The sequence below is a fragment of the Erpetoichthys calabaricus genome, chromosome 5 (assembly GCF_900747795.2).
Source record: "Erpetoichthys calabaricus chromosome 5, fErpCal1.3, whole genome shotgun sequence".
Classification (NCBI taxonomy): Eukaryota; Metazoa; Chordata; class Cladistia; order Polypteriformes; family Polypteridae; genus Erpetoichthys; species Erpetoichthys calabaricus.
Window position 1 is genome coordinate 226,649,784 of NC_041398.2, and position 26,701 is coordinate 226,676,484.

The 26,701-nt window shown below is 40.4% G+C and overlaps 1 long non-coding RNA gene across 1 annotated transcript in view; it reads right to left on the reverse strand.

Annotated features, from left to right (window-relative positions):
- Positions 1 to 3,734: 3,734 nt before the first annotated feature.
- LOC114652293 (uncharacterized) overlaps positions 3,735 to 26,701 on the reverse strand; it is a 71,303-nt gene continuing 48,336 nt past the window's right edge. The window contains exons 3-5 of the long non-coding RNA XR_007935059.1: positions 18,793 to 18,973; positions 6,655 to 7,330; positions 3,735 to 6,542 (exon numbers count right to left, since the gene is read on the reverse strand). This is a non-coding gene — a long non-coding RNA (uncharacterized LOC114652293). The remainder of the gene's footprint in view (positions 6,543 to 6,654; positions 7,331 to 18,792; positions 18,974 to 26,701) is intronic.

The window sequence follows — 26,701 nt, forward strand, 5'->3', positions numbered from 1 at the left end:
GGGAGTCAGACAACGCCACTCCGGCCGAACAATGGCAGATCTGTCTTTCCACTCTACACGAGACCCGCCGTGACGCTCCACTAGCGAAGCCTCAATGTCTGCTGACAATGGCCTCCTCAGTTATAGATCTGAATTCATTTCAGCATTTTTAAAAATCAGAGAATGAAGCTGAAGGCCATGTTGACCCTTTTATAGAGAGCTAAGTGAATATATTATTAATTAATGATTGATTCTATTTATTGCCAGTCCACTGAGGAATTCCTAGTTATTACTTCTCCTTTCTCTTCTTCTTCTTCTAAAGCTTATCCCAGTTTCATGTGGGGTCGCTACATTTGACCAGCTTCCTCCACCATTCTGGATACACTTCTTGGCCTTTATCCCACAGATCCCCCTTACGCAGTCCATCCACTTTCTCATTGGCCACCTTCTTTTCCTCCATCCCAACACCTCCATACCCATGATTCCAAGCTATTACACTTACTGTATATTAGGGTAACTGTAAGTTTTAAAAAACAGTATAATTAATAAACACAAGGATTATTAATATCGTAAAATTGTTCAAATAGGAAGAGACTTGATTTTTCGAGGCATGGTCTGACCTGGAAGTACATTTGGACTGGAAGTACTCCCAAAGTAATGTTTAAAAGAGCCTTCTGTGCTCCAGCCAAGGGGATTGTTGAGTGGAAGAAAAGACAAAAGTTCACTTGGGACTGTGGAGGATTAAGGGAAATAAAAGGAGAAAGAGAAGAGAGGCCAGTGATGAGTGAAACATCTCCATAATGAAGGGCTTTTAATGGAACAGAAGACATTAGACAAACATGATGCCAACCTGGCTGCAGATGTTTACTCTAATAATATGCATAATCCTTCTCTTTGTAATCTTAATATTTAGTGTTAAATGCCTTCAACAGTGGTTAATAATATGTCTGCTGTAGGGAATACCACCTATGCCTTCGTTGACGCTTCATCCTCTGATTCAGATTATGTGATAATGAATCCATTATTAGAACTGCTTTCTGCGAATGCTGATATGATTTAGAATGCAATTGCCTGGAGAACAAAAGGACGGGAGTTGAAGGAGAAATGTTTCACATTAACAAAGTTTTACTTTAAGGTTAAGTGTGGATTCTTCAGTACAAAAGTCATATTTTGGAATTCGGCAAGATTAGCAAATTATTTGCCATGACAGACTGATATAACAAATAAAGCATCCTTAACTAACAGTTACAGTATATACGAGTTAACCTGAGTACCATTGGATGTCCAAAAATTTCAACATTGTCTCAGTTCAGCCTGAAACCTGCTTAAGGTAACTGTGTTTGGCTCCCTTGGTTTAATTTATTTTCTTTATTGAATAGACAATTGCACAATTTCAAGCTGTACCCGCTGCCCACCTCACCATCCCCGACTTTTTGAATTTATGTATTGGATAGGCGATTACGAGACTCTTGAGTTTATATATTGGATAGACAATCATGCAACTTCAATGGGGGCTCTTCTCTTAGAATTTAAATAGTGGATATATTAGATTGGCAATTGTGTAACTTCAAGGGGGACTCTTCGAATTTTATATTGCATAGACGATCACACAATATCAAAGGGCACTCTTTGAATTTGAGTTTATATATTGGATAAAGGATTGAGCAACTTCAACGGTGACTCTTCTCTTCAAGTTTCTATATTGCATAGACATTTGAACAACTTCAAGGGGGACTCTTCTCTTGGAGTTTATATATTGCATAGACGGTTGAACAACTTCTAGAAGGACTTTCCTCTTCAAGTTTATATATTGGATAGATAACTGTACAACTTTAAGAGGGGCTCTTCTTTTCTAATTTATATATTGTATAGACAGTCACACAGCTTCAAGGGGGACTCTTCTCTTCGAGTTTATATAATGGATGGACGACTGAACAACTTCAAGGGGAATTCTTCTGTTCGAGTTTATACATTGGGTAGATAATCGTGCAACGTCAAAGGGGACTCTTCTCTTAGAATTTGATTATTGGATAGATGACTGAACAACTTCAAGGAAAACTCTTCAAATTTATATATTTCATAGATGATTGCGCAACTTCAATAGGGACACTTCTCTCCAATTTTATATATTGTATAGACATTTCAGCAACTTCAAGGGGGGGGGGGGGCTTTTCTCTTTGAGTTTATATACTGGATAGTGTCATATGCGTGTTCTTGGAGAGCAACATAAAGGCTTCGGTGAGTGTAATTTACCACCGAGACATGAGGGGGCACTGTCTAAAAACGCTCTCTCTTCTCCTTCCCCATCTGCAGAAAGGAAGATTGAGATCTCCCACTCTGACGTCACTTCCTGGGACAGAGTACCTGGACCCGCCTCTTTCTCCCAGAATTCCACATAAGAAGAAATGACACCATCTTGGACAGACCAACTGAGATTTAATGAAGTCTCATCATTGTGCTTTACCACGTGTTTTATTTTATGCCTTTTGCGTAATGTAATATACAGGGTTTGCCTTCAGGTGCCCCAGACCCTTAATCTTGTGCCTTTTGTCTCTTTTCAATAGACAATTGTGCAACTTCAAGGAGAACTCTTCTCTTCTAGTTTATATATTGCATAGACAAGTTGCATAACTTCAAGGGGGACTCTATCTTTAAATTTATATATTGGATAAATGATTATCCAAGTTTAAGTGGAACCTGCTCTTCATAAATCCAAGTAATCTGAGTAAGACTGCCCACAAAAATTACAGAGGGGGACAAGAACCTGAAATTTGTGAATCCAAATGACACACCTGCTTCAAATAATCCAGAGCCTCAACTCATATCTACATATATAAAATCCAACTTCTGTCTCGCTGTCTGTATGTCTGTCCACTTTTCACGAGGTAACTACTTAACAGATTCAGATTTTTTTTTCTAGAATTTGCTTGAACATTCCAGTTGATTTTGCAATTTCTCTCATCGCGCTAAGTATTGTAGTTTGGTTGCAGTACTGATTTATTCATGCATATCTGAGAGACAGGGACAGGGAGGTGGGACCTCAGGAGTAGGGAGCTGGGCAGGGCCATCCTCACTCACACGCCAGCCTCCACTCGAGTCGGTCTACCTCTCGCCACGTGTTGGAGCGTACATAGTGAAACCTATTTCTTCAACAGACATTATTATCTAGAGATTGTTAAGGACTAACGTTTGATATTTTAGAGAGAGAGATCAGAGCTACATGTGTTTTAGAGGGTAGCTGCTCTTTGGCAGTTATACCACGGACACATACTCTTCTCCACACATGGGGAGAGCTGAACACGATCAGATACAGTGGCAATATTTGACATTGGAGCGTACCTACCTTCCGCTTGGCCAGAGATACCTTGCCAACTTTTTACATTTTTGGCAAAGAGATCTGATAGCAAAACCAAAAATATTGTATATCAAGAGGCCCTTGGATACGAAAGCTATCAATATAAATTCTTCTCACTACAAATTATTACATTTTTTAAAATAATTTTTTATAGTTTGTCCTATTTCACTACTACACGGGCAGAGCTGCAAGGAACAGCTAATTATTAACTAAAGAGAAAATCCCTGACACCATCCAGTTGTGTTCTGGCTCACAAAACACAAGACAAACAAACATGTAACAGAGAAGTGACTGTTCTGTGTTCATATAGAAGTTGTTTTATTTTATGAGCTTTTCATGGAGTGTTTTGCCTTTGCGACTTTTTTTATACTGTCACAACTGTTTCTCTAATGTGCGCTGTGGGAGAGAATGAGGAATTAAGAATTGGGCTGTGGCACAGAGCTCTGTTGCTTTCTAATTAGGCAGTTTGAGTTCACATAGTCATTATTGATCTTGTTAATGAAACAAAAACAACAGAATAATTATAATAATAATTACCACTCTCCGCAAGCATTGAATACATTAGATTTGAGTTATCATATATCCCCATTTTTAATACATAACGAGAATTCTTTGGCTTCCTAAATTACGATATGCTTAGAGTCAAATGAAAAGTCGAATTGTTGGAGGAATGAGCAGAACTTTTCTGGAAAGAAAAGGACATTTCTTATAATGTTTAAAAGAGTGAACTTTTAAAAAGATGCTTTAATTATATAAAAATGCTGGGATTCCCAAACTGGGGTGCCTGCACCAACAAGGGCTGTGAGATGGCATTTCAGGGATGCAGCAAAGAGGAAGGCTACTTTGCGATTCACCAAAATTGAGTGAGGTGAATTGCCCGACTTTATCGTGATGCAATCCCATTAAAATGGCTGCACCAATTTTCATGACATTTTGTTTGTAGGTAGTCATTGGTCTAACCTAAAACATTGGCTAAATGGTGTTTTAAAATTTTTTTTCAAAAGTGGAGGGGTGCCCTAATTGGGGAAACCACTATTCCAAAACAGCCAAGTGAATCATAATGAAATTTTCCATGTATAATAAAGCTGAACCAGCTTAACATCCAGGTTACAATTCATCTCAAAAATTTAATTTAGAAAGATGCTTATGACTTTAAGGCCCAATCAACAGTTCCATCAATAAAATGGGTTTCTATTTCTATAAAGTCCTTTTGGCAGTGATTACATCTTGAAAGTCTTCTTGTGTCTGACCCGATAAGCTTGGACCCAGATTTGAGGATTTTCTGCCATTCTTCTCTGCAGATCTTCTTATGCTCTGTCAGGTTGGATGGAGACCATCACTGGACAGCTATTTCCAGGTCTCTCCAGACATGTTCAGTTGGGTTCAAAAGTCTGGATTCTGGCAGCTGTGCCCCTCCAGGACATTCCCTAAGTGACACCTGTGTTATTTTTGCTTTGTGTTTAGGTTTATTATCCTGTTGGAAGGTGAACTTTCATCCCAGGCTGGTTTTCAGAGCACTCTGGAGCAGGTCTTCATTGAGGGTATCTCTGTACTACCCTTCATTAAGGTTTTTCTAAACTTTGTGTAGCCTACCAGAACGTGCCGCTGAAAAACAACCCCACAGCATGATGTGGCCACCACCATACTTCACTTTTCGAATAGCATTGTGCAGGTAATAAGTAGTAAATGGTTTCCTCCAAATATGACACTAATCTTGGTTTCATCAGAGCAGAGAACATTGTTTGTTACAGTCTGAGAGTTCTTCAGGTGCCTTTTTGCAAACTCTAAATGATCTTTCATACAGTATGTGAGAGGTTTCTGTGTGGCAACTCGGTCATAAAGTCAAGATCAGTGAAGTCTTGCAGTGACGGTTATCCTTCTGGAAGTTTCTCCCTGCTCTCTACACGTTTCTCTGGTGCTCAGCCAGAGTGACCATTGGGTTCTTGGTCAGCTCTCTCACCATGGCCTTTCTCCCTCCATTGTGCCAGGTATCCATCTCTAAAAGGGGTTGCGGTTGTTTTTCAGACTTCTCACATTTAAGAATTATGAAGGCAACTGCTTTCTTGGGAACTGTCAATGCTGTAGGAATTTTCTTTGGCCTTCTCCAGTTTTGTCCCTCAATACAATCCTGTCTCAAAGCTCTGCATGCAATTCCTTCACCTTCATGGCTTGGTTTTTGCTCTGATACACATTGTAAGCCGTGAAACCTTCAATAGACAGTTGTGTGCCTTACCAGTCAATTGGATTGACGACATGTGGACTCCAAAGAAGGTGTAGAAACATCTCAATGATGATCTATGGAATGGGATCAAAGTGTCAAAACAAAATACTTCTGTTAATGTGATACTTCGGCTTTTAATTTTTATCAATTTCTAAAATCCTATTTTCATTCCGTCATTCAGTGGTATTGAGTATTGCTCGATGAAAGGAAAAAAGAATTTAAATTATTTTAGCACAACGCTAAATGGTGTAAAAGTTGATGGGGTCAATGCTTTCTCAAACCACTGCATGAACATATTTAGTTCATTTGCAACCCTCAGTTGGCTTGACTGGGTGTATGCATGGCTGTGCCCAGCAATGGACTGGTGCCCACCCAGGGCTGGTGCTTGAGTCTGATCCGATGCTGCTGGGAAAGGCTATGAGCTTCATCACCATAAAGGGGATTAAGCAGGTTTCATAATGAATTTGTAAATAAATCTTACATTCTGCCTAAACTCTGCTCCTCTGCATTATACTTGAAGCACTCTTTCCTAATTAGTTCTTGCCAAGCATTTTGCAAGTCTTTCTCCAAGTCAGATTTGTAGTATTCTACCTGGACACAAAGCCTTAATGACACCTCAAGGGAAAGTTTTCTCACCTTTTGTTTTGTACCATTTTCTTACTCAACATAAAATTCCAAATTGAGGGGGATTAAGCAACCGTGTGGTATAACCCTCATAGGATGTTCTGCTGCTATTATTTTATTTAGGCCTTTTTCATAACATAAAAATAAGATCACTAGCTACCAGGAATGGCAACATCCGTCATTTCCTAAAACAGAAATGCCAAGCTTCCTGCTGTTCAGTCAGAGCAGCAGTAATTACCTCTCAATTTATACCGCTTCACACTGACATTTAGTGAAAGGCCTCTGGAAGTCTCGGTCTGAAGAAAATCTGTCTACAGTCCCGCCTCTCGTCTCTCAGAAGACTTTCTGCTTTCACCTAGAATACTGATGACAGGTATATCGATTTCTCAAATCTTGTTTCTGGAGTGCATTAAAATGATTAACATGTATTAAAAAGTTTCGTACCATATATCAATCTCTCGGTCTGCATACTTACATTTCCTTAGTTTGCATGAACACAGTCTTTCTTAGCTGGAGAAAGAGTAAGGCTGGAAGGAGACGATGATGGGACAGCATTTTATTATTTGCTGAGCTTACTCACCCGCACAGGCCTTAGAAATGCCAGTCAGCACTACAACATGTTAACAAACTGTAAGCATAACAATTAAAACAAACATTGAAGATGGTATGCATATGGCAGAGAAAGGAACTGCATGGCTCCACTGGAAAATGTTCGGGTGCCAACCCTTTCGTCTCTCTTTAATTCCAATAAAACATATGAAAAACCAGTAATGGTGCAATGCAGGATAACGTGCAGTGAATACACTTGACTTATAGTTTTCATCCTCTTTCTCTGTACGTTTAGCATTCGATTTCTCAGAGGTTGATGCGCTTGCTGCTTCCTGAGCAGCTCTTGTTTTCTCCACCCTAGCAGCTCGCTTCTTTTCTTCTTTCATCGGCATCTTTCATGTTAAAACTGATTAAGTCAGTGTTTGTATTGCAGTTACTTAGTACGTTTTCCTTAATTTTTCACTTAAGCTGGCACTTAAGTCTTCAATCTGCCTCAACAATGATTTAAGATGTGAAGAAGTAGAGGAAGTGACAGCGAAGGTGGTAAGGATGAGAATGGCATTCGTATGCATGCACTGCACGGCTGCTGGCGAGAGTTGATTCTACAATAAAATAAAATAAAATTAAAAAGAGGAATAACCTTGGAGGTCATTCATCACATTGAAAGCGGATAATAGATGTCACGTAGTATGTGTGCCAAATTTCAGGTCAAAAGTTGAAACGGTTTGTGAGCTACAGGTGATTTAAAATCTTGCATGGTAGCATATTATACAGTATATTAAAATAGGGCCACTATGCAAACCAATACAAGAAAGTTTCCTAAATGCAAATATCACTGTAATGTGTGCTTTAATCATGTCTGAATTGTTTGATTTGTAATTTTAAACCATGGAGCAGATGGCTAAATTAAAGAGAAATGTGTCTTTGTCCCAAATATTATGAAGATGCATTGTGGATAAACAACGTATTGTTTTTTTAACAATATGTTAGTCTCCTTCTTCTCTCTTTTAATAATACTGATGTGAGAAAATATACTTGAAAGGAAAAAAAAACTTTTTTATTACATGGCTATTGTTATTTGTCATTTTTTCTTTTTTGTCACTATCATAATAATTCCCTTCTTGGGCCCCAGTTTTCTAATTTTGGTCCTCAGATTAAAAAGTTTAAGAACCCCTGCTTTACAGGTTTAAAATGCACGTGTGGCACATTTCCTTTAGGTGTTTAAAGCAGCTACATCATCGTAATACTATACAATAACAGCACATTTATATTAGAATGTATTCATTATTTTGTACAGTTCGTTATTGGAATTGTTTTAAACAGAATATTTAAACATAATATTATATCAATGCGTTCATCAGCATAATCTGTATGATTGTTAATTAAAGTGGCACGATAAGAGCTATTTTGTATTTAACACAATATACATTCAGCAAGCACACCTAATGCCATATTACACTGTTAAATCAGGGCACACATTCGACAAGTACTTTTACTTTAATACTTGTATTGGGAAGCACTGCTGCCTCACAGTAAGGAGACCAGGGTTTGTGTCCCCGGTCCCTCCTGTGTGGAGTCTGCATGTTCTCCCTGTATCTGCATAGGTTTCCTCTGGGTGCTCCAGTCTGTGCAAAAATAATTTAGAGGTAACAATAGTATTTTTGTTTGCAGTGTACATTGAAATATATAAGTATTTGCTTTAGAAATGTCATGAAGAGAACTACTGGAATGGTTAAGTGACTAAAAAACAAGAATGTACTAAGAGAAAGTCTGATGTAATACACAAAATGTACTAAGAGATGATCAAGAAATCAGCAGATGTAAGCAAGACAGGACTGTTGTCACATATACAGTACAGAGATTTCAAGGGTAATAGATAAACCTAAGAGATATGAGAAGAACAAAAGTATAGTATAATAGACTTTTATTCAGGTAAATTATTTGGGTGTAAGTCAACAAACCAATCAGAGTAAATATAGGGCGGATGTTGGCTTATATGGACACAAAGGGTTAAAGGCAGATGTCAACATTTAGAGGTAGAGGTCAGTAATCAGCTGTAAACGTCGGAAATACTTGTCATTACATTATAGTTCAACTGTCTTTGCTAGAAGGAAAGTTGGCTTCGTTGGTTTGACCTCGAATCCCTGTGCATGCGTGAGTCACGAAGAGTAAACAACATCTAAAATGGCATCAGCATTTGGCAAGAGAGCGAAGCGACAGCACAAAGCAAAATTCTCGGTGGATGACGTTTTGCGTATTATTTCTAAATCAGACTCTGATTTTCATGCAAGTGATCTGGACATTGAAAACAAAAGTGAGGTACCTGCATCAGCTGATCGGACCCCAGCTGAATGTAGTGAACACATTCATGTAGCTGGTGTGCCTATTGCAACGTAAGCCTGGGGGGAATGCCACTTACGATAATAAGAGGTACAAATTAGATTGTGTTGTATTGTGACCGCTGTTGCAGTGTATTCGCCGTTGGCTGCACAAAGACAGCTGGGCAGCTGTGCAAAGACAGCTTGGTAGCTGGTCTGCTGTGCATTCCTGCCAGTTGCCCAGCTGTCCTAGCACAGCCACCGCTGCCAGTGGCCACAGCATGCAGCAACAGACAAGTGAAATAGTGGCACCAGTGTAACACATACTGCAGTTCAGGGCCGTCTTAATGTATGAGCACAATGGGCACGGGCCGGGGGCCCCAGGAGTATAGGGGCCCACGATGTTTCTGATGCCTATGTATGTTTCTATTTTGCTATCAAAACAGGGTCCCCAGTGAGCTACTTTGACTGGGGGCCTATGATGCTGGTAAGATGGCCCTGCCAGTGCAAGCAGTGTAATGTGGCAATGCACTTCATTGGCTGCTTTGAATGTTACCATAATTTCCAGGACTATGCTATGTAATAGATATGTGAAATGACATAGTGTAGAGGCTTATGGAACATAAAACACAGTGACATTTGACATAAATAAATATTTTATGTTGATTTATGTGTGAAACCATTGCTTTGTGTGTTTTTTTTAGAAAACTGAGTGTTTTGAAAAAAACATTCATCCTTGGGCCAAAACGGAAAAAAATAATTAGCCCTCAAAGAGTTAATCAACACTGTTATGTAAATTCAGTTGTTTATAAAATGGACATATGCCCTTATTTTTCTGACCATTCTGTAACAGACTACTGTGATGAATGCACCCTCTTTGGCATTTGCTGAAATGATAATTAAAGACAGAAAGTATGGGTTTTCTCCTGCCTGGTTTCTGACTCAAAGAGGTTTTATTAAACTTGTCCTAGTAGAGGACAAGTTTCATTCTTTAATTAATATATTGATTTCTTTCACAGGTTTCCTCCCATGGTCCAAAGACATGCAGGTGAACTGGTGATCCTAAATTGTCCTGTGTGTGATTGAGGTGTGGGTGTTTGCTCTGTGATGGACTGGTGCCCAATCCAGGGTTTGTGCCTGCCTTGGGCCCCTATGCTAGCTGGGATAGGCTCCAGCAGACACCTGTGACCCTGTTCAGGACTAAGTGGATAAAAAAATTACTGGTTGACTTTCAGTATATTTTCAAGCAAGTACTTTCTTACATTTACTTAGGTAGAAAATAACATTTTTGCTTGTTTAATTATTTGTACATTTATTTTAGTAAATTCTTTGAGTACTTCTTGCACCACTGTCTGTTGTTAATACAAAGTGCTAAGATCCATCCATCCATTATCCAACCCGCTGAATCCGAACACAGGGTCACGGGGGTCTGCTGGAGCCAATCCCAGCCAACACAGGGCACAAGGCAGGAACCAATCCTGGGCAGGGTGCCAACCCACCGCAGGACACACACAAACACACCCACACACACACTAGGGCCAATTTAGAATCGCCAATCCACCTAACCTGCATGTCTTTGGACTGTGGGAGGAAACCGGAGCGCCCGGAGGAAACCCACGCAGACACGGGGAGAACATGCAAACTCCATGCAGGGAGGACCCGGGAAGCGAACCCGGGTCTCCTAACTGCGAGGCAGCAGCACTACCACTGCGCCACCGTGCCGCCCAAGTGCTAAGATGCTATAAATAAAATTCAAGCTCCAAATGAGAAGAGGACCTCATCGATGCTGGCAGGAGCAGCCGTATTCATGCACACACACCCACACTCATTCTTACCAGTTTAGCTTGACAATCAGGGTAACTCCTCTGAGAAAATAATCCACATAGTGTTGTGTTCTTGGCTTTCAGTTGTACAGTCTTCTTCGAAAGCAGACTTTATTTTAGAGTCGAAAAAACGGACTTGAAAGAGCAAGACGACTTAGTAAATCTTCATTGACAAGATGACTCCGTCTCTGTCTCATGTGATTCAATAAAAGAAAAAGACAACTTCTTCAGAGCTGTTTTCATGCATGGGAGCAGGGATCCATGCAGATCTCAAAGTCGGACTCATCCCAGCCCAGGAAAGGCTTCTTGCATTGCAGAAATAAGCCACTTATTATTGTGAGATATGAGGCAGTTGATTTTCAGCTGATTCCGCATCTTTCTGACTCATGCTTACTGTAGAAGAAAGTGTGTTTTCTTTGTAACTTAACTATACCTTAGGGCAACCAGTGTGGTTGAGGGAAAACACAGGGAAGTCCAAAAAATGTTGGGGTGATACCTGGGCTGCCCTGTTTAATACGGTGCTGTAAGCACAAAAGAAAACAAGCACACAATGGTGCAAAACAAGTTGAAACAGTAGGCAATGGTTGTCTCCAAATAAATAATATGGCAGAGTAGAGTGAGTTTGATGTGGTGGAGCACCGGTCCAAGTGAGACGCCTCCTGTCCCAGAGTAGAAGTACATACCGTATGTACTCGCTTTTAAGTTCTCCCGCGGATAAATCTGGCCTTGATTTTACCATATAATTTCTGGTATTTTATAATGTTGGTTGTATAAGTCGAATGTGGAAAACTCAGGCTATTGGTCCAAGAGATTATGATATGAGCACACAGCCTTTCTGTTCTATGTATTATGCCTACGTCATCACACGGTAATGCTCAAACTATTCCAAAGTGACGTGTGCACTGATTTGTGTTTTTTGTATCTCACACCCTCACACACCTTTATCGTAAGAGCATCCCTTTATTTATGATGGAGCATTTCAATTAGAAGAAAATATGAAGCTGGTTTTAAATTAAAAGTCGTTGAAGTGGCGAAAGAAATTGGTAACTGCGCTGCTGCAACAAAATTCGATGTGTCTGAGAAACTGGTGCAAGATTGGAGGAAGCAAGTAGATCTAAAAAAATAAAATAAAATAGTGTCATATTTTTGAACGGGTGTACAGTATAAGTCGGTGTCTGACTTTATGATAGATTTTTCGAGTTTCAAGACCCGACTTATGCGCAAGTATATATAGGTGGAGTGGTGGCTCTGAGGCTAGGGATCTGCACTGGCAATCGGAAGGTTGCCGGTTCGAATTCCATAAAATGCCAAAGGGGACTCTGCTCTGTTGGGCCCTTGAGCAAGGCCCTTAACCTACAATTGCCAAGCACTTTGAGTAGTGAGAAAAGCGCTATATAAATGCAAAGAATTATTATTATTTATTATTATATACGGTACTTCTGACAAGAGTAGAAAGTGGTCCTTCAAGGCACATACTTGACTCCAAGTTCTCCTTGAATGAATGTGTGATGTCCCCTCTGAAGAAGCTGGGGGGTAATAGGGAATTGGGATTTAGGGCATCTCTGTTTTAAATTCCTGTACGGGCAACATAATCCATTGGTCTGCTTTAATGAAGGCATTGTCCATGTAAATGTGGTGTAAGATTTTTGAGACACTGGCACCCTCCAACAGGTGCTCAACACTGAGACAGGCAGGAACTGGTTGTCCACCAACGGCTCAAGTGCAAATTCGTAGGCTTACTGCGTAACGTGTCTGTCACCCGATGGTTGATGTAATAAACATTTAAAACCGGCCGCTTACCAGGCCATGTGCTCACTTTCTGTTGCCTCTCCTCCAGAATGAATCTGCTTCATGAAGGAGGCCATCTGTTCCTTTAATCTAATGAAGGGAGCAAATGCAGGATGACTGACAATATCACTGCTTGGTGTGTGTTTCGAGAGCTGATGTGACAGCTCCCATTTGGTTAAATGCTTAAGATTGTTCCTGTCTTCACAACAATAAAGCTGATTTTCTCAGAAACCTGGACTTATGTCCTTCTTTCTTGTGCAAGTCTGCAATCCACACATCACAGTGGACTTGTGTGCGCGATCTTGATGGTAAACCAGATCATGCTTCATTAGTTACACTTGATCTTCCTGCTGTAAACTTTTCCACATATTTATAAACTTTTTGTTGAGTCTTGCTGTTTTCACTTCCATAGACAGCCACCATCCTTTGGTAAATTTCAGCAGGTTTCACTCCGTCTGTCCAAAGAAATCTCACTATGGTGTGTTGTTCAATAATGGTGCAATCATGCAGTGGTGCATTCATGTTCATTTAACTTTGACTTGAACTAGACTAACAGCAAAGTGCTGCGCTGTGCATGTTCAAAGTACCCATAAGCCATCACAAACGTGCTGTATTGATATTCTATCCATTATGGTTACTGCATAATTTTCAATTTGCCTTTACTTTTTCTTTTACCCTCATATCTGTTATAATCTAATCCTGCAAGTGTGATTTTATTCCCTTGCTTTTTTCAGGACTATCCAGTATCACCAGATAGTTCTAACAATTTTGCCTTTCAACCATTTGCTCAACGTCTAACCCACCTGTATATTGTAGTTCAGGCTCAAGGGACAGAAGCTTTGCAGGAAAGGAATGGACCCTGGATGGCATGCTACCCGATCACACAGCACACTTTCTAACAAGATCGTCAATCACATACCTAGGGGCAAGCTATATATATCAAGAAAAGTGACTACCAGGCAGCCCCTGGTTCCTTTATAAATCAAGTCATTCCAACAAGGCCCACTTCTTACTCATACTGAGTTGATAAAGAAGTATCAATTAATCTATTATGCACATTTTTGAGATATCAAAGGAAAACTATGATACAGAGAAAAACCCCATCCAGACCTCAAGGGGATATACCAACTCTTCATATAATGGGCAGTGGCCAAACCTGAATTTAAAGACAGGATTTTGGAACTACGAGATTGCGTTGGTTTGGACATGTGCAGAGGAGAGATGCTGGGTATTTTGGGAGAAGGATGGTAAGGATAGAGCTGTCAGGAAAGAGGAAAAGAGGAAGGCCTAAGAGAAGGTTTATGGATGTGGTGAGAGATGGCATGAAGGTGATGTGGGTAACAGAGGATAGGAAAATATGGAAAAAGATGATCCACTGTGGTGACCCCTAATGGGAGCAGCCAAAAGAAGAAGATGATTCTGGAACTGTGAAGCGGAAGTACTAAACACTATCACTTTAGCCTTGCCATTGAGCTAAGACACAACAAATTACAGTGAAAAAGTAAGTTTACCCCATGGAAATTATTGACTTTTTCAACATATTTGAACAGGCAAACATTCAATCTTCTGTGATATACTTGAACAAATGACCCACAAAATCGACATGGTGTATTCATTCTCATAATCTAAATGAACAAAAATGCAGATTTCTCACATGGAAAAAGTAAGTTGACCCCAACATTTCTCACATCTTCAGATATATCAAATTCAATTCAGGTGTTACAGATAAGGTGCCAATGATTAGGACCTCCTTACAGAGTATGCAGATGGAGCTGATTGTCTTATGTAAGCTGTAAATATCCAGGGTCTGGCATTCTCTTTGCTATTGTTGTGTGAGTTGTCTTAATGCCAAGTTCAAAAAAGTTCTCTAAGGCCCTCGGAAAGAATGCTGTGGATGCCTATGAGTTTAGCAATGGATTTTAAAACATCACCAAATTATTTAAAATCAATCACTCCACTGTTAGGAAAATCATCTACCCTGTGATGTAGATCTCAAACAACTGCTAATTTGTCCAGGACTGGCTGGTTCAACAAATTCAGACCAAGATCTGACTGTCTGATGCCAAAAGAAGTCTCCAAAAACCTGAAACATTTTATCTGCAGGTAACTCTTGAGAAGGCTGGTGTCAAACTGTATGCATCTACCATCAGAAAGAGATTGTGTAGATTTGAACTGTATGTGAGGTGTGACAGGAAAAAGCAAAAAAGAACATAACAGCAAGATTACAGCTTGCCATTGAACATCTAAACAAAGACCAGGCCTTCTGGAACAATGTACTCTGCACAGATGAATCGAAAATAGAGTTGTTTGGTCACAGTAACAGTAGCCATGTTTGCATTAAACCAAAGACAGCATTTCAGGAGGATAATCTCATACTAACTGCAATGTATAGTAGAAGAGACGTTCCGGTTTGGGGTTGTTTTTCTGCCTCAGAGCTTGGGCAGCTTACTCTCATCTATTCAACGATGCATTCTGCATCATATCAAAGTGCGCTTGAGGAGAATGTGTAGCCATTTGTCTGAAAGTTGAATTTGAACGAGGAAATGGACCTTTCCACATGATAATGATCTAAAACACACTAGCTAATCTACCAAGCAATGTCTCAAAATGAAGAAATGGAGGGATATGGACTAGCATAGTTAAAGCCCTGATCTGAATCCTGTTGATATATTGTGAGGGATCTGAAATGCATGGGCAGTACATGCAAGAAAACCCACAAATATCTTGTAACTGAAGGAATGTCTCGAGGTTAGAGACTGTTGGGCAGTTATGCAAAAAACCTACAAGAAGTAATTTCTGCTAAAGAGGCCATACCAGCTTCTAAGACCAAGGTAGACCATTACATCTATTCATATTTTTGTTGAATACATGATTGAAAATGCAAAATGTCCTTGTGATTTTGTTCACGTAAATCGCCTTTATTTGTAGGCAATGTTTGCATGAAGATCTACTGTTTGCCTATTCAAACATGCTGAAAAAGTCCCATTAGGATGTTCTTACTTTCTAACATGACTATTGGTATTACTTTAAAGTGGGAGCTTCAGGCTGGAGCTGCAGCTGTGAGGCACTTGTCGATTTTCCTTCAGAACTGCTTTTGTCCTTTCCTGTTCAAGTCCAGGTCACTTTTATTTTTTTAAGCCCACTTGCCCAAGACTTTAAGAAACTAATCGAATCATATGCTGTGCAGAGTGCGCGCTTTCAGAAACCTGAAAGAAAATAATGTAATCTGCTCGTAATAGATCTCTGTCTTAAAACACTGCTGGGTGAAATTGTATTTCTGCCAGTCTTAATTTCCCACCGGCATGCAGTGCACAATATCTGGTTTGTGCGATCACTGCAAAACTCTTGTTACTGTTAGCTGTGATGTATGTCCTGTACTGAAAATTACCCCACAGCAGTGTTTGAATTGAACCCCACCATCGCCACACACACGCACAGTCACAGAGTCACAAAACACAAGCCCCTGTTTGACAGTAAAGGCGCTGCGGTCCATTTTTTATTCTGCTCACTGAGGCAGATCAAGGCTTCTCGCAAGAAAGAATTCATCTGCTATAATTCAAAACACAGATATTGATAAAAATGCATACAACATCACATTAGACTAAGGAATAAAATTTAGCTGGTATAAATTAGAGAGTCGAGTTTTCTGCATTTGGGGAAATTGGAGGGATCAGCACACTTGGATGAACTTTTCCTTGGAAAATCAACCTTCCTGACCATGAGTTTCTTCTGCCAGATACTGTAATTGCCAACTGTTCTCAATTGGCGTGAGTGTGTTAGCATCGGTGTGGCCCCTGCCTGAAGATTCAGTTTTAACAAGTTTTTTCTACAAATTTATTTCATAGTTAAAGTAGTTGTTTATACAATCATTAATCAGGCAATGACATTTTGTGTTCAACTTTTTTTGTTTGGCCACTGCCTGTTACAAGCCAGATAACTTAAGAAAATTACTTTGCTGTTAAATGGTAATTTGGAAATTGTGAGGGGAAATGTACTGCTCAGATTAAATAGGCTGAAACCTAACAAATCACCGGGACTCTATGACATTCACTCTTAAGTGCTTAAGAAGGTTAGTGTGTACATCCACCTTAATAAAAGGATGAGTGTCTGTATGTCTGTCTGTGTGTCCATGCCCCTGTTATTCCAAATGATGGTGCATCACAAACATTAACGCTGCTTTTCCAGATTCCAAAATGGCATTTAACAGAGGTATACTGTATGTATTGCATGGAGCACTGCAAACGGTAATGCTGAGGTCTATGTTGACTACTTAGTTTTTAACATCTCTTAGACAGGTAGCACAGCTAGTACTACATAAACCCATGACATGTATTTTCAGAAAATCACTGTGCTAAAATTCCTGAGAACTAGACAACAGCGAATATTATTTAAATATATACAAAAGGGTGGTCAGGCAGATCCAAGTAACTATAAGCCAATTACCTTAAAATGCATCACACGTAAATTAATGGAAGGAATTATTAAAGGTAAGATTAAGCAACACTTGACAAGAACTGGAATTTAACTGAACAGTCAGCATGGATTCAGAAGAGGGAGGTCAAGTTTTACTGACATGGTGGAATTCTATGAGGAAGCAACAAAAGGATATGATCAAAGTGGAGAATATGATATCATTTATCTTGACTTTCAGAAAGCATTTGATAAGGTGCCACATGAGAGGTTGAGGGTCAAACTAAAAGAAGTGGGAGTTCAGGGTATGGTGTGTAGGTGGGGAAAAATTAGCTCAGACACAGGAGGCAGAGGGTGATGGTGCAATGAACTCTATAAGGATTGTGTCAAAGTTAAGTGTGATGCCCCTCAGGGGTTGGTGCTATTTTTAATATATATAAATGATTTAGATAGGAATATAAATAACAAGCTGGTTAAGTTTGCAGATGATACCAAGAGACATGGAATGGCAGATAATCTCAAATCTGTTGAATCATTACAGAGGGACTTGGACAGCATACAGGCTTGGGCAAATTTATGGCAGAAAAACTGAATGTCAGTAAATGTAAAGTGTTAACAATAGGAAGTAAAAATGTTAGGTTTGAATGCATAATGGGAGGTCTGAGACTTATGAGGAGGACTAGGAGTCCAGACAATGTTCAGAAGCCATTAAAAAGGTTAACTGAATGTTAGATTATATAGCACGGTATGCAGAGTACAAGTCCAAGGAGGTTTTGCTCAAAGTGCAAAATGGCTGCCGTTACATCATTCTGATGGATGTTACACATTGGTAGGAAGTCAAGCGGCTCCCCACTCACTAATTAAAATGCTGAGTGCTTTTACTATTTTTGACCAAGCCTTTTAGTTATACCCTACTCACACATGTTAAACACTAGGTGTTTTGTCCACTTATTGCCTCTAGAATAAAGTATATTTTGTGTAGTGAGAAAAGTGCTATATAGATGAAAAGAATTATTATTATTATTATTAACACACTCTTATATGTAACACACTGCTAAGGCTTCATCTAGAGTACTGTGAGTGGGTGCTGATAACTGGGTTACAAAAAAACACATTGAAGTGCTAGAAAAAGTGCAGAGAAGAGTGACTTGGATTATTCTGGGACTAAGATGTATGAAATATGAGAAAAATTGAAGGATTTGAACCTTTTCAGTTTAAGCAAATAACAGGTGACATGACTGAAGTGTTTAAAATTCTGAAAGGAATTAGTACAGTGGATCCAGGCTGTTACTTTAAAATAAATTCGGAACGAAGCCCACAAAGACATAATTGGAAAGTTGTTAAGGACAGATTTGATATAAATGTTAGAAAGTTTTTCTTCACACAAAGAACCATAGACACATAGAATAAGATACTAAGTAGTGTGGTGGGCAGTAGGACTATCGGGATACTGAAATCTAGACTTGATATTGCTTTGGAGGAATTAGGTGGATAGGCTTTGTTGTGCAAAATAGTCTCTTTTTGTCAAAAGTTTTTCTAATGCTCTAATAGTTTTTTTAAATAATTCTTGCATAGACTATGGGGTTTTGAATATCAAGAAACATTTATAAATACTAGAAATAAATGAAGGACATACAAAGAAGAGTTGGGGTACTGTGAAGGTATACCCCACATAATGAAGATGAAAAAAAACAAGAAGATAGTTGAAAAACCACAGACAGTTACCATATACTGAAGGTCACAGTGGTTTACAGGTCTGTAAATAGTTGCAGATGGTATGATGAAACACACACTCAGATGCGGGTTCTACAAATAAATGCCAACTTCTGGCTTTGTCCTTCTTTATATATCATCTGAGGTCGAAGGGTAGGCACTTCCTGTTTGAAGTGACATCAGTATTCCTGTCCTGAAGGCAAAAGAGGGAAAGGTGTTACTGAGAGTGCCATCTCATGCTCGGTGATGCTTTTACTATTTTTGACCAAGCCTTTTAGTTATACCCTACTCACACATGTTTAACACTAGGTGTTTTGTCCACTTATTGCCTCTAGAATAAACTATATTTTTCAATTATTATTATTATTATGTGCTACCACAATGCCATGCTTGTTGTTATGCTTGTGGTCACCATCATTTCTGGGGACCTGTTTTAAGATGCATCTCGCAGCTGCCAGGGGGAGCATTTTTGGAGGAGCCGGCATTTGATATCACTGGCACAAAACTTTAAATACCAGCATGATAGATCTCTCATCATCCAAAACTAGATAATAACTAAAAGCTTATGTGTGTTGTGAGACACGGGTCCGAACACCACCAGACAGACACCAACACTTTATAAAACACGCGTTTATTAAATAAAGTCCACACAACACACAGTGCTCCTGCACCAATCACTGCTAACACGGGCCGTCTTCCCAATGTCCTTGGACCGCCTTTCCTCTGCTCCCGGGAGCTTCGTCCTGCTCCCGCTCCCGACTCTAGCTCCCTGATGGGAGTGAGGTGGCCCCTTTTATTTCCAACCGGATGTGCTTCAGGTGCCTGATGACATCCTTCCGGCAGCACTTCCTGGTGTGGAGGACGTGCTGCCCTTACACCCGGAAACACTCTGGGCGTCGCTGGAAGGATCTTCCTCCACCTTCCCAGGTGTGGCGGAAGTGCATGTTTCCCGGGCTCCACAACGCTCGGGGCGCCCCCTGGCAGTGGCCACGGGCCCCAATGGGCTTGAGCCTCCTTGCTCCTTCCCCATGGTCCGCTCAACATCCAGGGAGGTTGCCCCCTCATGGCCTGGGGGACATATAAATCACCTCTCGATCCTTCCAGGTGTCCCGGCTGGGTCTGTCCCCCAGCCTCCTGCGACAGTGTGTTATTCTTTTTCCTATTAGTTTTGAATTTATTAGCAATCCCTCTTAACTGAGATTCTGTTTAGCATTCCAGCTTTGGTAACAGATTTAGTGCTTTCTAATTTTCAACTTAATTCTGAGAATGACCACTATCATCTACTGGCCTATTTAAAAAAAAACATTTACTGCTCAGTTTCCTGAAAGAAAAATAGACAGAGGAAAAGGAAAGAAATTAGTGATTCAGCTGAGTCTCTGCAAGAGCAAGCTTTTTTTAAAGTCATGTTTCCCTGCTACAAAAATTTAGGACAAAGATTAGGAGATGGAAAATTTTACATGCCTTTATCCAAGGTGACTTACAATACTTCTGATACAACTAGTTACGTTTCTTTTGGTTTTCCAATTGGAGCACAGGCAGGTTAAGTGACTTGCTCATGGTTACGCAGTGTCAGTAATGGGATATGTACCCACAACCTCAGGGTTTGAAGTCCAAAGCCTTATCCACTACACCACACTGCCTGAAAAATAGAAATATGACAAAATGAAAGTAGAAAGGTGTCACATATGTGGGCCTGGGGGTTACCTTCCTGGCTCTGTCAAGGTAAACGGTACCACTCCGTGACAACAGGTACTGTCGCTAACACTGTCTTCTTTTTCACCCGCAGTTCTGAGAGACGACTCCAGGAAGACGCCTGGTGTCCGCCTCAGCCCCAAAATGGCCCCGCCCCTTCGGGCCAGGACACAATAGAAATGGGCAGTCCCCAGGAACCTGGAAGTAAGGCAAGAACATTATTTTTCTTCTTTTGGTTTGATGAAAGAGAGAGTGAGACATTAGTACCGCAGATCAACCCTTTATCTCGCAATATTTCACTCACCTCCAGGCTTGTTGCCTGACTCCTAAGCGCATGTGTGTGACAAGATGTTCTGGATTTAAAGGGGTGATGCATCTGTGAAGGGTGACCCCCAGCTGATGACTCTGCGCCAGTGGTGGTACGACAGGCAGCAGCGCCCAGCAGGTAGGGAATAACTGCTTTTCCTTTTGACCACTCCTTCTGGTTGATGTTTTGTGTGTTGGCTCCTTGCCTGATGAAGTGTATCCACTATTAGGAAGTTGACAGACTGGTCCTATTCCCTTCATATCTATGTTCCTTTAAAACCTTTTCCATTTTTTTGGCAGAACCCGGTCATGACACCACCAATACCGGCACTGGGTCAAAGCTGCCTTATAGCCTGAATGTGCTTCTTGCTGGGGTATTGGGTAAGAGTTCTCCTTGGTGTCATCCCAGAGATGTATGTTTCTGGGACTTGGGAGAATGTCGTATATGGACCTATTGAGGAAGCTCAATCTTGCCCGAGGAATCTTCAACATGTTGGTCCATGCTATAGTCCTTTTGGTAGCTGCTTCTCAGTTTGTCCACCTCTTGTGTTGCAATTAGTTAACAGCTTTGATCTTGTACCTCTTGTCCTCAATTCTGGTCACTTCTGACCCACTAAACATTTTCCTCTCCCTCTTTGTAGGTTTTGACCACATCCTAGGAGCTGGTCCATATCAATGGCTGGTTGTAATGACCAAGATATCTCCTGGTGCTTCAACTTGATGATAGCCCGGTCGACTGCTTGTTCTAGGCCCTGAACAATCTGGGACCTTTGCTTGCTCTAAATGAAAGGGTCAGTTGAGCCCCTCAGCTCGAACACGAACCTTAACTTTTCCTGCCTGTAGCTCACATTGAGCGATTTCAGTGGTAGCTGGAGTGTGTTTATATATAAATGAACTTTGTTTGCTTTGTTCCTTTAAACCAGAGATTTGCTGTCATCTTCTAGGGAAAGTTTTGAGTATTTTGAACTTTAAAAATCCTGAACCCCATGTTAGGACTATGAAGAACTAAAAGCCTGCTATTTGAGTTTGGGGCTAGGCTGCCAGGGGTGATCCCTGCTCCCGAGACCTACACATAGAAGATTTTGATTATTTTAAGGCCTTCTCACCCTTTTTGTCATTTTCCTGCTGCAGGAACACCACATCAGCTTGATGAAGACATAGGAACATGTCAAAGGTAGCATATCATGCAAGCAATGGGCATATTGGTTTAAACACACAACAACACATAAACTGTATGCTACAGAGAAAGATCCTGTTATGATTCACTTTAATTTAGAAATGTATTTCTGATTAAATAATTTTCCCCAGACTTTTATATATGGTCCTGGATTATTTTTGTCAAGGAGAAAACAATTCTAATGTCAAAATCAACCCTTGGAGAATATTTAAGAAAGCTAAAAATGACTTCCACTTTACTGTGATGCCATCTTGTTTCAGCAGAGGTGTGAACACAAGAAAAAAAATATCCAGGAAATGAAAGGAGGTTGAAGGCAAAACCATGAGTCATAAGACCATAAGACTAGTCAGGAGGACAAGGGTGCCAAAATAACAAAGCCACACCATAAAGTATCTATCTATCTATCTATAACCAAAACTTATAGTAGAAAAGGACAAGCAATACGTTTAAAAACCAGGAAGTGAAAGAGAAAGTTTGCATGCATAATTCTTTGTTTCTTTTTAGACATTTATCCAATTATGGATAGTGAAAAGAAGCACTGGGCCAGTATATAAAGTGCCCACGCTAATGACGTAACATGTCGTGTTACACAAAACCACACCCGGCAACTGTTGGCCAATACACAAAAGAGTGACAAAATGTATTGTGAAAATGAAACAGTGCATTGGAATTATAAAACCTAAGCCACAAGATACTAAAAATGAAAAATGTGAAAAACACCCAGAGAGATTAGAAAGTTTTGTGCTACTGTTATCATGATGGTTGCTAGGGGTGTGGCTTGGTACAACAATGTAAAAGCTGACATGTAATTACAAGTGACAGTCTAAAGAGTTGGTTTCCTCTAAAAAACGTTGCATCTGCATTTCACCATTGTTCTCTCAGTTTGAGATTCCTAGGCACTTTGTAGTTGCCTAAGGTTTTGGTTTTGGTTGTCTCCATAATAGTCCTCTTGGTTTTAGACTTTCACTTGTTTATTTGGTTCTCTCTTTACAGTCTGCCTTGTAGCAGAACACATCCAATTTTATACCAAGTGCATTATCAAGAAATCACATTGATATTCCACTTCCGCACAAAATGTAGCAAAGAGAAAAAGGCAAGGAGGCTTACAGCAGACTGGTTAATTATTACTTTAAAGAGTGCTAGCTGAGGACAATATTGATGAATGACTGTTATATAGGCAGTTTTTATTGAAAAAAACACTGGCTATTTGCACACTGATCAGTTTCAGTCTCATAGCTAATGTTCCCAGACTGTCAATAAATCCTGAAGTACTGTTATTATTTAATTGCTATAAAATTTTGATCCTTACCTATGCATTCATTTATAAGGACACAAGCAGATCAAATGCAATTAAAGAATGATCTGAAACGATTTCAATAATGGCTGAGATAATGAAGCTTTGAATGTCAGCTTCACCTGTGTTAATGAGATCTAAAGTATGAATATGAGGGTGCATCTGCACTTTCACAACTTCTCCAAACTCTTATGAGTCAAGAGAAAACATTTGCTAAGGATGTTTGAATCTGCGTCTGGGTGCAAATTAAAATGACTTTTAGCTAAATCTGATGAAATGTTGATAGATTTACACTACATCCATCTTCCAGAATTTTATTTGTTGGTTTGGTCGCTGACACAGCTCTTGCAGACTGCTCTAGTGATATGCTTTTGCCCCATTGCCTATTAAGTGTCTTGGTACTGGTGTTTTTACCACGATCTTTAGGTCAATCAACTAGGCAGAGCCTGATGATGATAATGATGATTATTATTTATTTAGCAGATACCTTTATCCAAAGTTACTTACAAAGCAAGTTTATAATATGAGGGCAAATCAAAAAGTTAAGGCAATTTTAAAATTATGCAGTAACTAGATTGGATAGAAGCTGAAGCAATCCAATGCATGGCATATGGGTAGCTGGAACATGCACATTGCATCGCTCTGCCATTAGTCTTGTTGAAGCCAAGGTCAAATGAAAATGGAGGCTCTGCTGCGGGATTGCACTATTGTTGAACATCGTTTCATAGTGAGATCTCTTTGGGCATCCCGCAGAAATTCACCGAAGGATGCTGTGTTAGTAAGGAAGTGAAAACAGCAGGACTCAATGAAAAGTTTATGAATGCGTATAAAGAGTTAAAGTGGGAAGAACAAGTGTCACAGATGAAGTTTGACCTGGTCGACCATCAATATAACGCACGCAAGCCCACATCGACAAGGCAAATGCCTTCATCAGAGAGAACCCATGGATTACGTTGCCACAGTTGTAAAACTGTGATATCCTCAGTTCCCATTCCCCAATAACTTCCCTGCTTCCTCAGAGGGTACATCCCACATTCATTCAAGGAGAATTTGGTGTCAAGCATGTGCACTGAAGGATCACCTTCTGGGCTTGCCAGAGGTATGCAGTTCCGCTCTGGGACAAGTGGCGGCGCTGTCCCTCACAGTGCTGTCTCTTTTCTCATCAACAGCACTGAGAAGATGCCCTATGAGGGCAAATTATTCCTTCTCTTTTGGTATGTATTTCCACTCTGGGACAGGAGGCATCTCACTTGGGCCAAAGCTGACCGCAGGAAGTCATTAGATGTCACTGCAGGTCCAGGGACCTGCAGAAGCCAGAGAAGCATACGTCATTGCAATTATTGACTACAGTTTATTGGTGGAAGTTAGCAGATGTCGCTACAGGCCTAGGGGTCAGTAATATATATGGCTAAGATTAGAGGTAACGTTAGGCATTAGCCATAAGTGTTGTTAAGCGTTAGTATGTTTAGGCTGCTGTATATACAGTTAAGATTAGGGGTAACTTAAGGATACAAGTTAAATCTGTTAAGGTTAGGGGTTTGTATGGTTAGTGTGTACTATAGAAGTGAGGTAACATGACTTTGCATGTGAAACTGCTAGTCTAGAACTGCTGCTGTAGATCTATGGTGACGTATGGCTGTGTGGGTCCGCAATTAGATCCTTCTCAGTTAAATCAATCATTAAGATATGAGAGGAGAATGACACAGCTGTAACTCTGTCTAGAGCAGGCTGTCCACAAAAACTACGTGATCGTGCAAGAAGACTAGCGAGGAGACTACCAAGAGGCCTATTAGAAATCTGAAGACATTACAAGCTACAGGGGCTCAGACTGGAGAAACTATGCACACAACTGTTGCTTGAATGCTTCACCAGTTACAGCTTTATGGGAGAGCAGCATAGACAAAGACAACTCAGCTAGGAATTGGAGGGGGGGTGAAGTCAGCTGGATGAAGGTTCTGTGACCCGGTGAGACCAAAATCAAGTTTTTTGTCCAACAGAATAAACACTTTATTTGAACATTGCAAATCATCAAAAACACAGCACCTCCTATTCAAGAATGGGTGTCGCAGCGTCATACTGTGGGGGTGCTTCTCTGTAGCAGACCCTGTAAGGCTTGTGATGGTAGAGGAGAAAATGAATGCAGAAGAACACACAGAAATCCTGGAGGAAGACCTGATGAAGTCTACAAGAAACCAGTGTATTGGAAGATTTGTTTTCCAGCAAGCAGAAAGCCAAGGCTACCCAGGAATGGCTTAAAACAACAATATGAATGGCCTGGAGTGGCCTAGTCAGAGTCCAGATCTCAATCCGATTGAGAATTTGTGGTTGAACTTGAAGAAGGCTGTTCACTCCTGAGCACCATGGGGAAAAATAGCAGAGTGCAGATGTGCAATGCTAACAGAGAGAAAGACCTATGCACACAGAACCAAGGTTGGCATGGCTGCAAAAGGTGCATATACTAATTACTGACTGGAAGAGGGGTGAATACTTTATGGAAAACACATGAGTTTGCAGAGTCCCAAAAATAGTTCGGCTGCCAACCAGGCCACCCTGTTTAATATTCTTTTCAAAATCAAACTCCTGCACTAAAATGAACAGGCACTTGGGGGCACTGGAACACAAAGTATATATTTGCTTCGTCGGGGAGCTCCTTCCTGGGGTGAGTTTAGGTCGAAGTGAGACGCCCACTTCTGGGGACGGGCTCTTTTTATATGTTACAGACTGGAAGGGGTGTGACTTGTGGAAGTAAAGGGGGCATGGTCAGCAGGCTTCCTGGGTCAACGTCTCTGTTCTGCGGAGGGAGAGAGACAAGACAGTAAGTGACTGCAGCCCATTCCCCCTTGGGGTGGTATTGCATACTTGGTCAGAGCAGGCAAGAACAGAAATTTGTTTTAAGTTTGAAATTAAAGTCTTTTTCCAGCTGATCTGTGTCAAAAAAGTCCAATTAACTTTACTGTGATTCAATACTTGTTGTTCAAGCGTATTATGAGAACAACCGTTCTGTGATAGCAACACTTAGTTCACGCTTTTGTTTTCAGTTGGCTAGATTACTGTAACGCACTCCTCTCAGGACTATCCAAAGAAGACATCAATCGATTGCAACGAGCGCAGAATGCAGCCGCTAGAATTTTAACTAGGTAAAGAAAATCTGAGCACATCTCTCCAGTTTTGATATCACCACACTGGTTCCTGTGTCATTTAGAATTGACTTTAAAATACTGCTAACAATAGCCTTAAATAATCTCGCTCCATCCTATATTTCAGAATGTCTTTCACCATACACTCCAAATCGTAACCTTAGCTCTTCAAATGAGTGTCTGCTTATTATTCCGAGAGCTAAACTTAAAAGAAGTGGTGAGGCGGCCTTCTGCTGTTATGCACCCAAAATCTGGAATAACTTACCGATAACAATTCGCCAGACTAATATGGTGGAGCACTTTAAAACACTGCTA